Raw genomic sequence first — 15000 nt, forward strand, 5'->3', positions numbered from 1 at the left:
CCATCACCAGACCCATTAATTTGTATCACCGCTCAGCTCTCGTCAGACTCATTCATCAGTCGTACAAATGTTTTCTTGTCACCTACTCCTTATATCTCTTCCATTTGTTAGCATTCTTTGAATATTTTCCCTTATATTTTGAGTTTTTCTTAGTTTGTCCCTATAATATTTCACCGTTGTAAAATGAAAACAATATTCGACATACAGTAGTTTATAGGATATGTTTTTATTTTAGAATCGTCATGTACCTTTTCCTCCTTGTTTCTTTTTATTAAACTTTACACATTTCTTACTCCTAATATCTGTTCTTCATTCATCAGACAATTTTTGCACGCATGCCCCACCACTCCTTTGTTCTTCCACTCTTCTTTCATCCTCCACATCCCACCAAGGTGCAGCCTACCTCTTTTATCAGTCGATACTTCCGCAAGAGTACACCTTGCCTTTAAAATTCTACAAATTTCCCAATCCATTAGTTCCAGTCCGTTCAGCGTAACTCATTCTCCGTTCTATCGTGGGTGAAAAGAAAAAAGGAAAAACGTATCAGGTGCGAAGCGATCAAATTTAGGTGTTATTACTTTCCTGGACACAACTCTGATATGTCTTTCTTTTTTCCATGCCTTCCGCAAAAAAATCGTTTTCAGCGTTATAATTTCAGTCCAAGAGCCTAAACTTTGTTCAGTTTGTAACAATGCGAAGTAAAAGGACGAACATAATGGGTTTGCGCTGCTTTCAAAAGCTGGTGCTCGACTGTGCAATACTGTTAATATCGGGATTTTACCACAGAATTATAGTTCTCTGATTATAAATCTAGCTGATATTCACATATTGGTTAAATTCTACTACAATATTAAAACCGCGCTTATCGCTGACCTCTTCATTTACATGAATCCTAAGTGTATCACTTAGATATTTTTTGCACCGTAAGTCTGATCACTTTTACCCGCGCTCACGATGCCGGAGCAGGCGTTATGTTTTGACTGGTGTGTTCTTACCTTATTGTTCTTACCTAATTGTATCTTTACAGGAATGAGTCAAGCTCGTACTGTCCCGTGTCTTAAACCATATTTATCGTACATATCCTTAAATTTGTGAATTGTTTTGGCACACGCTATTTCCTTTGGCGGTGCATTCCATTGATCAATTGCTCAGTTTGGGAAACTGAATTTCCTTACGTCTTTATCACCTCTCTTCTTATGCAGTTTTTTGCAGTGTCCTCTTGCTGATGCTTCTCCACATGTTGAGTAATCATTTATATCTATTTTCTCCTTCCCTGATATGCACTTATATAGCATTATCATGTCACCTCTTTTCCTTCTCTCCTGTAGTGTTGGTAGATTCAGTTTATTTAGTCTTTCTTCGTAGCTCAGGTCCCTTAAGCTCGGTATCCATCTTGTAGCGGCCCTTTGAACTTTTTCAATCTTGTCTATGTGCTTTTTGAGATGAGGACTCCAGACTACTGATGCATATTCCAGGGTTGGTCTAATGAATGATGTTATTATCCTTCTTAGCATGTCTTCATTTATGTATGTGAATGCTATTCTCATATTTGCAAGCAGTGTATACATGTTCCGTACCTTCTCGTTGATGTGGTCAGCCGGAGATAGTCTGTTATTGATAATCACACTTAGGTCTTTCTCTCTTTCTGATGTGTATAGGGTTTTATTTCCTAACTTATAATCCCAATCAGGTCTTTTTCCACTTTTACCAAACTTGATTACATGACACTTGTCCACATTGAATTCCATTTGCCATGTACTACTCCATTCATGAAGTTTATTTAATTCTTCTTGTAGCTCTTTACAAGAGTCTGTGTTAGTAATTCTCCTTTGTATTTTTGTATCATCTGCAAACATATTCAGATAGCTCTCATTTCCAGTGTTACTGTTTATATCATTTATATACACTAAAAACATGGAGTACCACAGGGTTCAGTGCTGGTGCCAGCACTGAACCCTGTGGTACTCCACTAGTCACTTCTTTCCATGATGAGTAGTTTCCTCTTAGTACTGTTCTCATTTCTCTTTTTATGGGAAAGTCTTGCATCCAACACAACAGTTTGACTCGAATTCCTCCTTGATGGTACAGTTTCCATAAAAGTCTTTGGTGTGGTACTGTGTCAAACGCTTTCTTGAAATCTAAATAGATACTGTCCACCCATCCTTCCCTTTCCTGTATTGTGTTTGTTACTCTGTCATAGTAGCTCAACAGATTAGTAACACATGATTTTCCTTTTCTGAAACTAAACTGTCTTTCTGTTATCATATTGTGTTCTTCTAGATGATTTATCCAAGCTTTTCTTATAAGCTTTTCTAATACCTTGCTTACAACACTGGTCAGTGATACTGGTCGGTAGTTGAGTGGATTTTGTCTATTTCCTTTCTTGAATAAGGGGACAATATTTGCTTTTTTCCAAATATCAGGTAGTTTACCTTGACTCAAGGATTTCTTGAAAATTAAAAATAATGGTTTACTTAACTCCTTTGCACATTCTCGTAGTACCCAACATGAAATTTCATCAGGACCATTTGCTTTTCCTCTGTCTAATCTACTTAACTCCTCCTGTATTACTTTTTCTGCTATTTGTATATCTGGTAGTATGTGTGGACATGCATGTTCCACATAGTCCCTCTCAAAATTTTTTTCTTGTGTAAAAACTAATTGGAAATTCTTATTTAGTGCTTCACAAATATCTTTCTCTTGTGTATAAGTGATTCCCTCGTCCGTAATTGATTGTATTATATCTTTTACTTTGGTTTTGCTTCTGATATAGCTGTAAAACAGCTTTGGTTGATCACTACTTTTATTTATTATATCCTCCTCAAACTGTTTTTGGGCTTCCCTCCTTATTCTTGTAAAATCGTTTCTTGCCTGTTTATAATTATTATACTCCCTTTCACTATTCTGTCTTCTGTATCTATTCCACAACAAATCTCTTCTTTCTTTTGATTTTTTACATTCTGTATTGAACCATTTCTGTATTTTCTTATCTGCTTCTTTGTGCTGTGGGATGCACTTCTGGACTCCTATTTCATAAAATTCACAGAATTTTTTATATACAGCATTTAAATCTTGTCCTCTAAGCTCATTTTCCCAATCAACTTCTAAGAAATACTTCTTTAGGTCTTGATAATTTTCCTTTTTATAGTTTAGGCTCTTTTTGTAACTGTCATTGCTGTTTACTATGTCTTATGCTATCCTGAAGTTATAATTTAGTACTGCATGATCACTTTTGCCGAGTGGAGGGTGATATATTAAACTGTCAATATCATTTTCTTGCCTAGTAAATATTAGAACTAGCACTGAAGGTACATCAAGTCCTCTTTTTCTGGTGGTTTCCCTCACATGTTGCGTTAGGAAAAACTCTTGTACGAGATCCAGGAGCTTTTGGTCCCAACAGCTTTCTTGGCTAATTATATCTAGAGTATTCCAATTTATATTTGTATTAAAATCCCCAGTTAGTATAATTCTTTCCGATTTCTCTTCCATTTTATGTAGTAATGATCTTAAACTCTGAATTGTACTCTCTGCCAGGTCCTCATATTCATCTCTTTCCCATGTGTTTGATCTGGGTGGCATGTACAAATTGGCTACAATTACTTTACCTTCAGATGTGTTGATCTCTACTGCAATCAGTTCTACTTGTGATGGTATATCTAGTTTTATTTCATTGACTTTTAGCTTTTTCTTAGTTAATATTATAATTCCTCCTCCTTTTTTTAAATTTCTGTCTCTTCTCCAGATATTGTATTCCTCTAAGTTTAGTATGTCATTGGATATCCTTGGTGTTAATTTTGTTTCAGTTAGGCATATTAAATGTGGTTCATTTTCTCTGACATAATCATTCATCTCTAGTAATTTAGGTACCATTCCATCCACATTTGAATACATCAACTTTATCATTTTGTTTATATACTTGTCATGACATGGTTCTACTACCTTCCTCCTTTTTATTCCATCCTGTTTGTGTACCACTTTCGTACCTGCAATCCTATTACTTTGTAAAAAAAATTCTTCTTCTCCTCTTCTGATCTTCCCTCATTTTTTGTTTTTGTTTCCTCCATTTTCTCTTTCAGTAATTCCAGTTCCTCTTGTGTTAGGCATCTTTTTATCCATACATTTTTGAACTCCTCTTTTTCCATAAGATTCTTTGCATTTTTTAGTATCTCTTCCACAGTGTTTACACTCTGGAAAGTCACCTTTAGAGGTCATGTCTTGCTTTTCTCATATTTCCCTAACCTTTTGTGTTCCTCTATGTCTTTACTACAGATTTCCTCTGATACTTCTTTCAGTAAGCGCATTACATTTGCCATCTCCTTTTTGTCTCTTGTGATCTTGTTTTTTACTTCTTCCTCTTCTATACCAGTAATTACTATAGATTTGTTTATATCTACTGAATCTCTGACTAACTTTGGATTGTTTTGGATTATTCTTTTCACTTCCTTTTTAATGCTTTTTTCCTCCACCCTTGTTTCTAAGTCTTTCTTTACTTTCACCATTTCAGCATACGTGGTTTCCACATCATTTTTGTAGCTTTGCACAGCTTCATTCACCTGTGTTATCTTCTCCTCAATATCACTGCTCTGGTCTATAAGACTGCTTACTTGCCTAATTGCTTCTGTGTCATTTTTGAACTCTTCCATAACACTCTCGTGACTGACTACTGTACTTGCCATTTCACTCATTTTCTTCCTAAGTGTACTCAGTTCCACTGTTAGTTCACTGATGGTTGTGTCTTTCTTGTTGGCCTCCCTTCCTAGTTTTTCTATTTCTTCCTTTTGCAAGTGCATCTGCTTCTTTATTTCATCAATTTCATTTTTGAAAGCCATTTCTAGTTTGTGTACACGTTCAACCAGTCTATTGTGATTCTCCACTTCAACCAGTTCTTGGTAGAAATCATCATTTTGCTTTTTACTTTTATCCCTTTTATTTTCCAAATTTGCTTTACTAAAGTATATATCCATTTTGCAATACTAAAAGTACAGAGTATGTACTTACAGTCCCCGTGTTGCTGTAGTAAAAACAAACCTCAGCTGACTCAGCGCATTCTTTTGTCTTGGTTCTCTTTCCTGTTTGAACAAGTCTTGTTTAAACTCATTATTTTTTTCCTTTTAATAATGAAAAATCATTTAGTCTAACCTGGTACAGAGCCTGACTCATACAAAGACAGTAATTTAGGTAATACCACTGGCCGTGTTGCTTCGGTACGGAGCGCTGATGTCGCACGTCTGCCTCGATTGACTCCCTCTGTGTGTGTAATTCACCGAGTCGGTCAGGAACACTTGATGGTCGTGATCGCCAGCTTTTACCCTCCCGGAAGGGAGATGAGAGCTCATATAGTCCGATCTAAGGGCAAGACGCACACACCCGTCCCCTTGCTCAAGGGGGACAGTAACCACCCACTTCGTCAGTGAAACATTTTGCAACCTGAGCGAGGCACGAACTCCCGTCCACCAGATGGCAAGCGAGAACGTTACCACTGCACCAGCTAGTGTGTGTGTGTGTGTGTGTGTGTGTGTGTGTGTGTGTGTGTGTGTGTGTGTGTGTGTGTGTGTGAACAAGTTTTCCATGGTCAGGTCTTACACTGCCCCCAACATGCAACAGCTGGTCAAAAGTAAATTATCGCGGGCATGTATTGTTAAATTCAAGCTTCATGCTAAGGCGTGATTTGTAAGCGTCCTGCTCGGAGTATTTCGTCCCCAGCTCTGGTTCCTCTAATTTCTTCTTACCTTCATAACAGAAAAATACGGATGGAATTTATTCTCAGTTTCATTCCATAAATGCTGGCGTACCTCAGGGATCAGTTTTGGCACTAACTTTCTCATTCATATAAATGACCTCCTATCTGTCATTCACAACCCAATACACTCTTATGCTGATGACTCGACCCTTCATAGTTCTTTCACATTTAGTACCTCCTTTACACAATTTGATATTATTAATTCCCAAATGAACACAGCAATTTCTCTGGACCAGGACCTTTCTAAAATTAATCAATGAGGACAAACAAATCTGGTCTTAATTAATGCTCAGAAAACTAAATACATTAATTTCTCCAACAGAAGGAATCCCTCAGACTCTCACATAAATTTAAATGTCGTCAATATTTCCATATCCACTAGAATTGATATCCTAGGTGTTACTCTAAACCCCAACCTAAGCTGGACAGCTTATGTTAAATCCCTTGCTAAAAATGCATCCAAAAAATTGGGACTTATGTACAGTGTTCGTGAGTTCTTCACTGACGAGCAGACGGCCACAGTATACAAAAGTCTTGTGCATTCTCAGATCGAATACTGTTCACCACTATGGAGTGGATGTGGAGCGCTTGCATTGAGGCAGTTGGACAAAATTTAAAAAAAAAAGCCATTAGATTATTCAATAATCCTGCCATTACGCAGGACCTTCCTCCATTATCAGTATGTAGAGATGTTGCTTTTTTAGCATTATTTTATCGATATTTTTATCGTAAGTGCTCTGACGAACTAGCTTCAACTGTGCCTCCCTTTCAAATTTTCTCCCGAAATACTCGGGCAGCTGGGAGTGCCCATGAACTCACACTCTCTCCCCCACAATGCAGAACCTCTGCTTATCAAAATTCATATATCCCCAGTACTACTACTCTCTGGAATTCACTTCCTGAGAGCTGTTTCCCACAAACATCTAATCCACTTAAATTTTTATCCAGTTGTTATAAATATTTAATGAATGGAGGATGCCTTTAGGCACTTGGACTTATTTTTTTCCCCTTTGTTTTTCCTTCCTCCGTTCATTATTTAAAAAAAAAAAAAAATCACTCATCTAATTTCCTTTACTACCCACTTTAGGGGTTGATTATAGCGTTATTGTAATTGATCAAAAAGTGAGGTATACAAAAATTATTGAAATGTGTGTGGTTGAAATTTAAAAACACAGTGGTCACTATAAACTCAGATTAACAGCAATTACTTGGAACAGGTTACCTCAAAAGTGTGACTGTGGGTAAAAATTCTGCCACGGTTGGCATCAAAACCATTTTGTCTCTAAAACTGTGACTGTTGGTAAGAACTGTAACACAGCCATCATTATAAACAAGATGTCTCAAAAACTCAGCTAAAGGCAAAGAGTGTATAGACGCATCCTCGCAGAATTTATATCACACCTGTGAAAGTAGTCAGCTGAGGGTGGAATAAGAAAATGTAAGTCCCCTCATCACTGCGTCCTCTGTAGTATTTATTCGCCCTGTTGACAAATAGTATAAATCGACTGGGACTGAGTCGAAGCCTGGATACGGACACCATTAGCCCTATTGTGGCATGGGGACATACCTAACACTTTTTTCCATCTAACAAAAGATTTTAACTACATGTTTGTGAGTCACTGGAGCTTGAGGGTATATACGCGTCATCATTAACCTTCTTGTGGATAAGATCTCCAGTTCCCTTTTCCAACTTAAATAGAAGATTATATTTGGCAGAGAGCATGAATGTTTGGCAAAACATATCTTAAGACAGAAGCGTAGATCTCCACCCCCCTTAAAGAAATCATCCACTTGCTATGAAAGTCAACATGGGGAAACAACCCATAACCCCAAGTATTCAATAGCCAACAATAATTGTGTTATATTCTAGCATAAAACATTATTAAGTATTGCAAAGAAAAATAAACTGAAGGTAATATTTGCATAATCAGACACCCGTCACCCCTGCTGTCCACCGGGTCTTCCCTCCTCTCTCACCTCTGCCAGACGAATGAGGCACATCAGTAGGCTTCAAGGGATGAGAAGATTCGAAGCAGGATAGTGAATCAGCCAAGGAAGGGTTTAAACTACTGACATGAACACCCTCATTGTGATTAGTTTCTGAGTTATGTTCCTGCTATCTACAAATGATATTTTGAACCACATGGGTTAGGTAAAGTCATCAGCAATCCCTTGAATATTAGAGGTCATTCCAGAATTCAATAAAAACGCTCGAATGGTGAAGTCTTCAACGGATGGTTCAAAAAGCCAATAGATCCTTATGCACTCAGAGGACATTTTCCTCTATTATTTTCCTTGCTATCTACAGACGATATTATATAAATCAAGAGGGATATGTAGAGCTAGAGGGGATAGATAATATAGTCTTCAATAACCTCTCCAAAGCAGGTCTCTCTTAAGCTGTATTAAATTGTCTGGAGGTTGAGTTGTTTGATATATCAAATGCAGTCCGACGGTTGCTTCAGAAAGAGTCCTTACAAAATAAACTGTACATAGACGGCCACGTGCAGAAAATAGTGTCTATAAGAAGCTAGGGAAGAAATAACTCAGACAGCTCTTGTCCAATTTTCACCAAATTAAGTGAAAGGGTTGAGAGACAGCAAGTGAGCACACTTATTACTTTTTAGAATAACTTAAAGTTTTTATCCGAGTTCGGCCATACTTTGTGCAGGGGTCAAGAATGAAGGAAGAAGGAAATGATTCGATTTTGAAAACAATCGCTCAAACGACAAAGCCACTGGGAAATGTCAAAATCCCAAACCGTGCGCCAGTGTGCTGCTGTTGGTCAAACCATCCATCTGACCGAGCAAACCCATCAACTGCTGGAAAGTAACCGCCCCTGCAGGGTTGTCCCGTTGTTCTGGTGCCGGACATCGTTTCCATGATGAGTTGTAGTCTCACACTATTTTTACATATTACATACAACGGTGTTTATACATAATTAAGAGTGTGTAATACAGTGTGAAGATAATCAGTTAAACACCATCTTACTATAAGGTGTGGCATGGGAAAGGATGAGCGTCCAGACTTGCAAAGCCAGCATTTTCAATCATAAACAACGAGGGTAAGGGAAGGCGATAGAAGAATATGAATTGTATATACGTTTAAGTCTTGGGGGAACACATATACCCTATTGGTATACTTTAATGTAATTAATACTATTTTATTGAGGTGTATAATGTGCATGGTAGAGTTGTAATTACTTCTACTCATGTATAAATCCCAAAGTATCTGAGGAATGGCACTTCTATATTATGCTGACCTAGGGCCACTCCCAGTGGGGAAGCCGGCCAGCTATAGCAGAACACTCTCGCATCACTCAAACGGGAGAGACGTACTACTCTGAATTCTCTCTGTGTCCCAGTTGTATCTTTCTGTGGCAAACAAAGAGAGATAGAACACAATCTGCTCAAGTTTCTGTTCACCTGCATACGCTACCTATCATTCCTTCAACAAGATCTACACCGATTCCCGTCATCTCCTGTGTGTGAGGGAGACATTGGTGGAGAGTGTCAGCTGGAAGTGACTTCGACCAGCAGGAACATTACATCATTGATGACTTGCTTGGAACAATGCAGTCACGCCTAAGCTGATACATATTATTGGTCATCAGCTGTGGGGTTTCAACCAGCTGATACACCGTGTGGTGAATGGATTTTTCCCTTTCGGCTTATAGCTCCTCACCGCAGCAACGCATGGGGAATAGTGTGGAGGCCTGGTTCCTGGATGGACTCCGGATTTGCGTCTCTCTACTCAGTTAACAGGAACACCAAAACTGGCGCCACTTCACCCCGCAAGTTAATTACAACATTACCAGCAGCGTTGTATATGATTTTCTGGGTAATAGGAAACCATTAGGTTTGTCATTCAGGGTACAGCCAACTGTTGTAGAAGGAAAAGTAATAAAATGTGACAGGAAGGAAGGCTAGAAGTAAGAAGAGGTGGGGGGGCGGGCAGACACAGAGATAGAATGAAAAAGGAGAAGGAAGAAATGGACAGGACTACATCAAAAGAGTAGGTGATGGCGGTCACCATTTACCACCTTGTGTCCATGTGTGCAAAAAACAAAACAGTTTTAATGTTATTTCAATTAAACTTGGTGCATGGGATTAGGGTCACGCAAGAGGTTGACCCCATTATTCATTAGAAAAATTGGTCAAATGATCAAGGTGAAATGGCAACGTCAACTTACACAGTCTTTATCGAATATAGACAAAATTTTGAAGAAATGTTCAGGTAAAAGGAAGGACAAGGAGAATGGAGTTTGAGAGTAATCAGTTAATGGTCAAGGCCACAGAGAAAGATAAATGGTCACGTCATTAGGCCAAATAAACTTAAATAGTGTTGATCTGATTTGAACGAAAGTTGGAGGAAAGGTTAAGAGTTAGCAAAGAATTAGGTAACTTGATTAAGAGTAATCTGTAGCAGGTCAAGATCACAGAGCACAGTGAAATATTCGGCTCTTAGACCATTTGGTAGGCATGGGTGTTGACTCTCTGAGTGTTCCTTCTTGTTTTCATTTTGTTCATGCTATCTTCATACGATTTTTATACTCCTTACGCTAGATTTTTTCGAGCTTCAGGAGTTAAATGTAGCTTTCAGTAACCTCTTTGCGATAAAATGTACTTCATCAAGCGGTAACAAGAATGGATTTTTTTTTTTTTTTAAGCAAAATGTTTAGCAAGGTTACACATTTCTCCCTTAACACCTTCTGTACGGTACCGAATGTGTTAATTTTTAGAATTTGTACGTTTTGCAAAAAGTCACACCTGCTTACATATTCATTTATTGACTGTGGTATGTTTATCCAGTGTACTATCATTATATATATATACATAGCGCAAAATTGAGATTATAGAAATCATTTGTATTGCGCACTACTGAATATGACCATATTACAGATATGTTTGATGTGTTGTAAATCGTCATTGACCACACTAAGCAGAACATGATTGGAAATGTAGCGTTGTGCTGCTTTGCTTGCAAAAAACACGTAGGAATAGCTGCAACACTATTAGTAAACTATTTGCTCATTGTCCCACGCTGTATCACGTTATATGATCGAATAAATACAAGAAACGGAATGAGCAATTATCTACCGGAACGCTAACGAAACATACATAATTACATTATTTTGCGTTTTCATTTAAACATACTAAATGTTGCTTAAAACTGTATGTGATCATAGTGCGTTATCTACATAGTTGTTCCATTCTGCCACCTGTTAATATTAAATAATCATATACTGGGACAAGAAAGAAGATCGATGTTTTATTTTGTATTCAAAGACAAAATTAGACGGAAATACATACATTATGATCAACGTACTAATAAGTTCATTCGTCTACCTTATGATTTTCGTTGCTCCATAAATCCGTTAAGAAGAAAGTAATGAGCGTGAGGGAGTACAGAAATGAGTGTGAAGGGCTGACATTGTGGTGAGCGTTGAGGTTGGCAAAGGAAAATATTCTCTGGCAGGGGGAGTTTTCAAGAATACTCCCCCAGTATCCCTGCTTGTCGTAAAAGGCGACTAAAAGGGTTGGCGGAGGGTTAGTGCCCCTCCCCGGAAAACAACTAACTAAAAAAACAAACAATAAGCCTCGGACAAGGACTGACCAAACGATGACGACCAAGGACCGGACAAAGGACATGGTTATCGGAACGTGGAATGTAAGGGGAGCGAATGATGAGGTGAAAGAGAGAGAGAGAGATTGTCCAGGTGCTTGAGGGTGCGAAAGTGGATGTATGTGGAATAACTGAAACAAAATGGAGAGGAGAAAGTGTGAGAGAATGGGAGTATGAATGGGGTATATGTGCAGGAGTAGGTGAGAATGAGAGGGCAAAGGAAGGAGTATGTATATTTGTGAATAAAAGATGGAAGAGGAGCATAAGACAGTATGGATCAGTTGGGTCAAGGATTGTGTGGGTAAAGATGAAAGTTGGAATACAAATGTGGGCGATTGTGTGTGTGTGTGTATTCACCATCGCAAGATCGTGCTAGAAGAGTGAGAGAAGACTTCTGGACAAATGTAGAAGTGTGCATGGAAAAGTTTGGAAGGAATAAGAGAGTGTTTTTGATTGGTGATATGAAGGGTAAAGTTGGGAATATGAAGGTGGATGGAATAGTTGGTGAGTGGGGTGTGCCTGCTGAGATAGATGAGAATGGGAGTGCGTTAGTGGACATTTGTGCTGGGAGGGGGTTGGTGATAGCCATTACCCTCTTCAGGCATAAAATGATCCACAGGTATACATGGCGAGTGATGAGAAGGGTGGGTGGTGAACTGAATGAAAGGAAGGCAATGACTGATTATGTGTGTGTGGATGAAAGGATGCGAGGATGTGTAATGGATGCAAGAGTTTATAGAGGTTGGGGGAGTGGACTTTCTGACCACTACTTGGTGGTGGCCAGAATTAGAATTCAAATAAGATGGAGGAATAGAAGTAGGGAAAGACGAGAGGAAGGAGTAGTTGCAACGAGAGTGGAAAGGCTACAAGAGGATGAGAAAAAGGCAGAGTATAAGAGAGAAGTGGAGGAACGATTGGGCAAATATGAATTGGAGCAGGTGGGAGACGTGGAAGGTGTGTGTAGGATATTTACAGAAGAAATATGTGCAGCATGTGATGTGGTGTGTGGAAGGAAGAGAAGACGGAGAGGGGTCCAAGGAACAGCGTGGTGGACTGAAGAGGTGAAACAGGCTGTGGCACAAAAGAAGAAAGCATACAATGAATGGATGAGAAATAGGGGCGTGGAAGAAGTTGAGAGGCGGAAGAGAGAGTTATATGTAGAAGGAAAGAGAGAGGTAAAAAGATTAGTAAGAGAGAGTAAGAAGAGAGTGGATGAGGAATTTGGAAGGAATTTGAGTGGAAAGTGGAAGGGCTGTAAGAAAATGTTCTGGAAAGAGGTGAAAAGAGTAAGACAGGGTGGAAGTGAAGTTAGCAGGGGAGTGAAAGATACAAATGGTAGATTACTAGTGGAGAAGGGAGAAAAAGTGAGCAGATGGAGAGAACACTTTAAGGAATTGTTGAACATAGAGGATGGAAGTAATGCGAGTATAAGTAGCTGGGGAATGGCTGGGAGAAGGAGGGAGGTGAGAAGACAGGAAGAAATCAGTAGGATAGAAGTTGTGGAAGCAATGAAGAAAGTTAAATCGGGGAAAGCCCCAGGAATTGATGGAGTGTGTGGTGAAATGCTGAAGCATGGAGGAGAGATAGTAGTAGAATGGATGTGGAAGATGTGCAGATTGGCCTGGGAGGAAGGTAGAGTCCCGAAGGATTGGAAGTCAGGTATAATTATTCCCTTGTACAAAGGAAAAGGGAAAAAAGAAGTGTGTGGTAATCATAAGGGCATTTGTCTTCTTAGTATAATAGGAAAAGTGTATGGTAGGATACTTATTGACAGAGTTAGAGAAAGAACAGAGAAATTAGTTGGAGAAGAACAGGGAGGCTTTAGGAAGGGAAGAGGTTGTGTAGATCAGATATTCTTAGATCTTTAGTGGAAAAGTTTCTAGAGAAGGGAAAGAAGTTGTATGCGGCTTACATGGATTTGGAGAAAGCATATGACAGGGTGGATAGACAAGGATTGTGGAAAGTGTTAAGAATATATGGAGTAGATGGGAAGTTGTTGAATACTGTGAAGAGTATGTACGATGGTGCGAAGGCTGCAGTGCGTGTGGATGGTGAACTAAGTGAATTTTTCTCTTTGAAAGTTGGGTTGAAACAGGGATGTGTCATGTCTCCATGGTTGTTCAATCAGTACATGGATGGGGTAATAAAAGAGGTACAAGGTAGGGTAGTGGATGTTGGAGTGGCCCTGGTGAGAGAGGATAGTATTTGGAAACTCCCTGTACTGTTGTTTGCAGATGATACTGTGTTGTTGAGTGAAAACGAAGGGGAGCTACAAGTTTTGGTGGATGAGTTTGGGAGAGTGTGTAAGAAACGGAATCTAAAGGTGAATGTAGGGAAGAGTAAAGTGATGGTCTTTGAGAGAGGTGAAGTCAGTGAATGTACAGCGAGGTTGGATGGTGAGGAATTGGAAAATGTGAGTACGTTTAAGTACTTGGGTAGTGTGATGAGTAAGGATGGAGGTTTGGAGGGTGAAGTGCTTGAAAGGGTACAGCAGGGAAGAAAGGTTGCTGGTTCTTTGAAAGCAGTGATAAGAAAAAGGGAAGTGAGCATGGAAGTGAAAAAGTTACTACATGACAGTATTGTGATACCAACTCTAACGTACGGAAGTGAAGCTTGGACGTTGTTGGAAGGACACAAATCAAGAGTGACAGCAGTGGAAATGAGTTATTTAAGAGGAGCCTGTGGAGTCACATGCAGAGACAGGCTGACGAATGAGGATATAAAGGAGCATTGTGGTGTGGATGTGGATGTGATAGGAAGCGTTAGGAGGAACACACTAAGGTGGTTTGGCCATGTGGAGAGGATGGAGGGTGAAGGACTGACGAAGAGAGTGTATGTAAGTGAGGTGGAGGGGGGGAGAGGGAGGGGGAGGCCGAGGATGAGATGGAGGGATGGGGTGGAGAGGTATATGAGAGAGGGGTGTGTGAGTTGGGAGCAGGGCAGTGAAATGGTGGCGGACAGGACGACTTGGAGGCGATTTGTTTGTGGCCACCCCAAACTGAATTGAGGCGTCTGGCAATAGATAGACAGATAGATAGTTTCTTTGTTTCTTTATTAGCAACATTACGACAAAACGGGTGAATGAAATTACACGAAACTTTCAGGATATGTGGACATTGGTCCCAAAAGGAAGTGACGAAATTTTGGAGGTAATCGAGCTACCCTGAAAAGTCAAAGCCGACGTCACGGATATTCAGAGGACTGTAACTTGAAACCGGTTGAAGGTAATGATATTTACCATTATCAGCTTAATGGAACTCTAATTTGGGCTTTCATTTGGCACTTAGACGTTTGACCTTGAGCTACCTTGAAAGATCAAACTCAAGGTAACGGTTATTGAACGAGCTACATCTCGAAACTGGGTGAAATTGATATTTACTATTATCGACATATAGGAAGTCATATATGGTTTTTTAATTGGTACCATGACCTTTGAACTTATATGACCTTGAAAGGTCAAACACAAGGTCACAGATATTCAGGAGACTATAACTCAAACTTGTTGAAGATTGAGATATGTACTGTTATCAAGATATAAGATGTCTATTATGAGCTTTCATTTAGCACCATGACCTTTGACCTTGAGTGACCTTGAAAGGTCAAATGCAAGAAACAGATATTCAGAAGGCTGTAAC

The sequence above is a fragment of the Coenobita brevimanus genome, chromosome 70, assembly GCF_032717465.1.
Source record: "Coenobita brevimanus isolate Jiangsu-jjx chromosome 70, ASM3271746v2, whole genome shotgun sequence".
Lineage (NCBI taxonomy): Eukaryota > Metazoa > Arthropoda > Malacostraca > Decapoda > Coenobitidae > Coenobita > Coenobita brevimanus.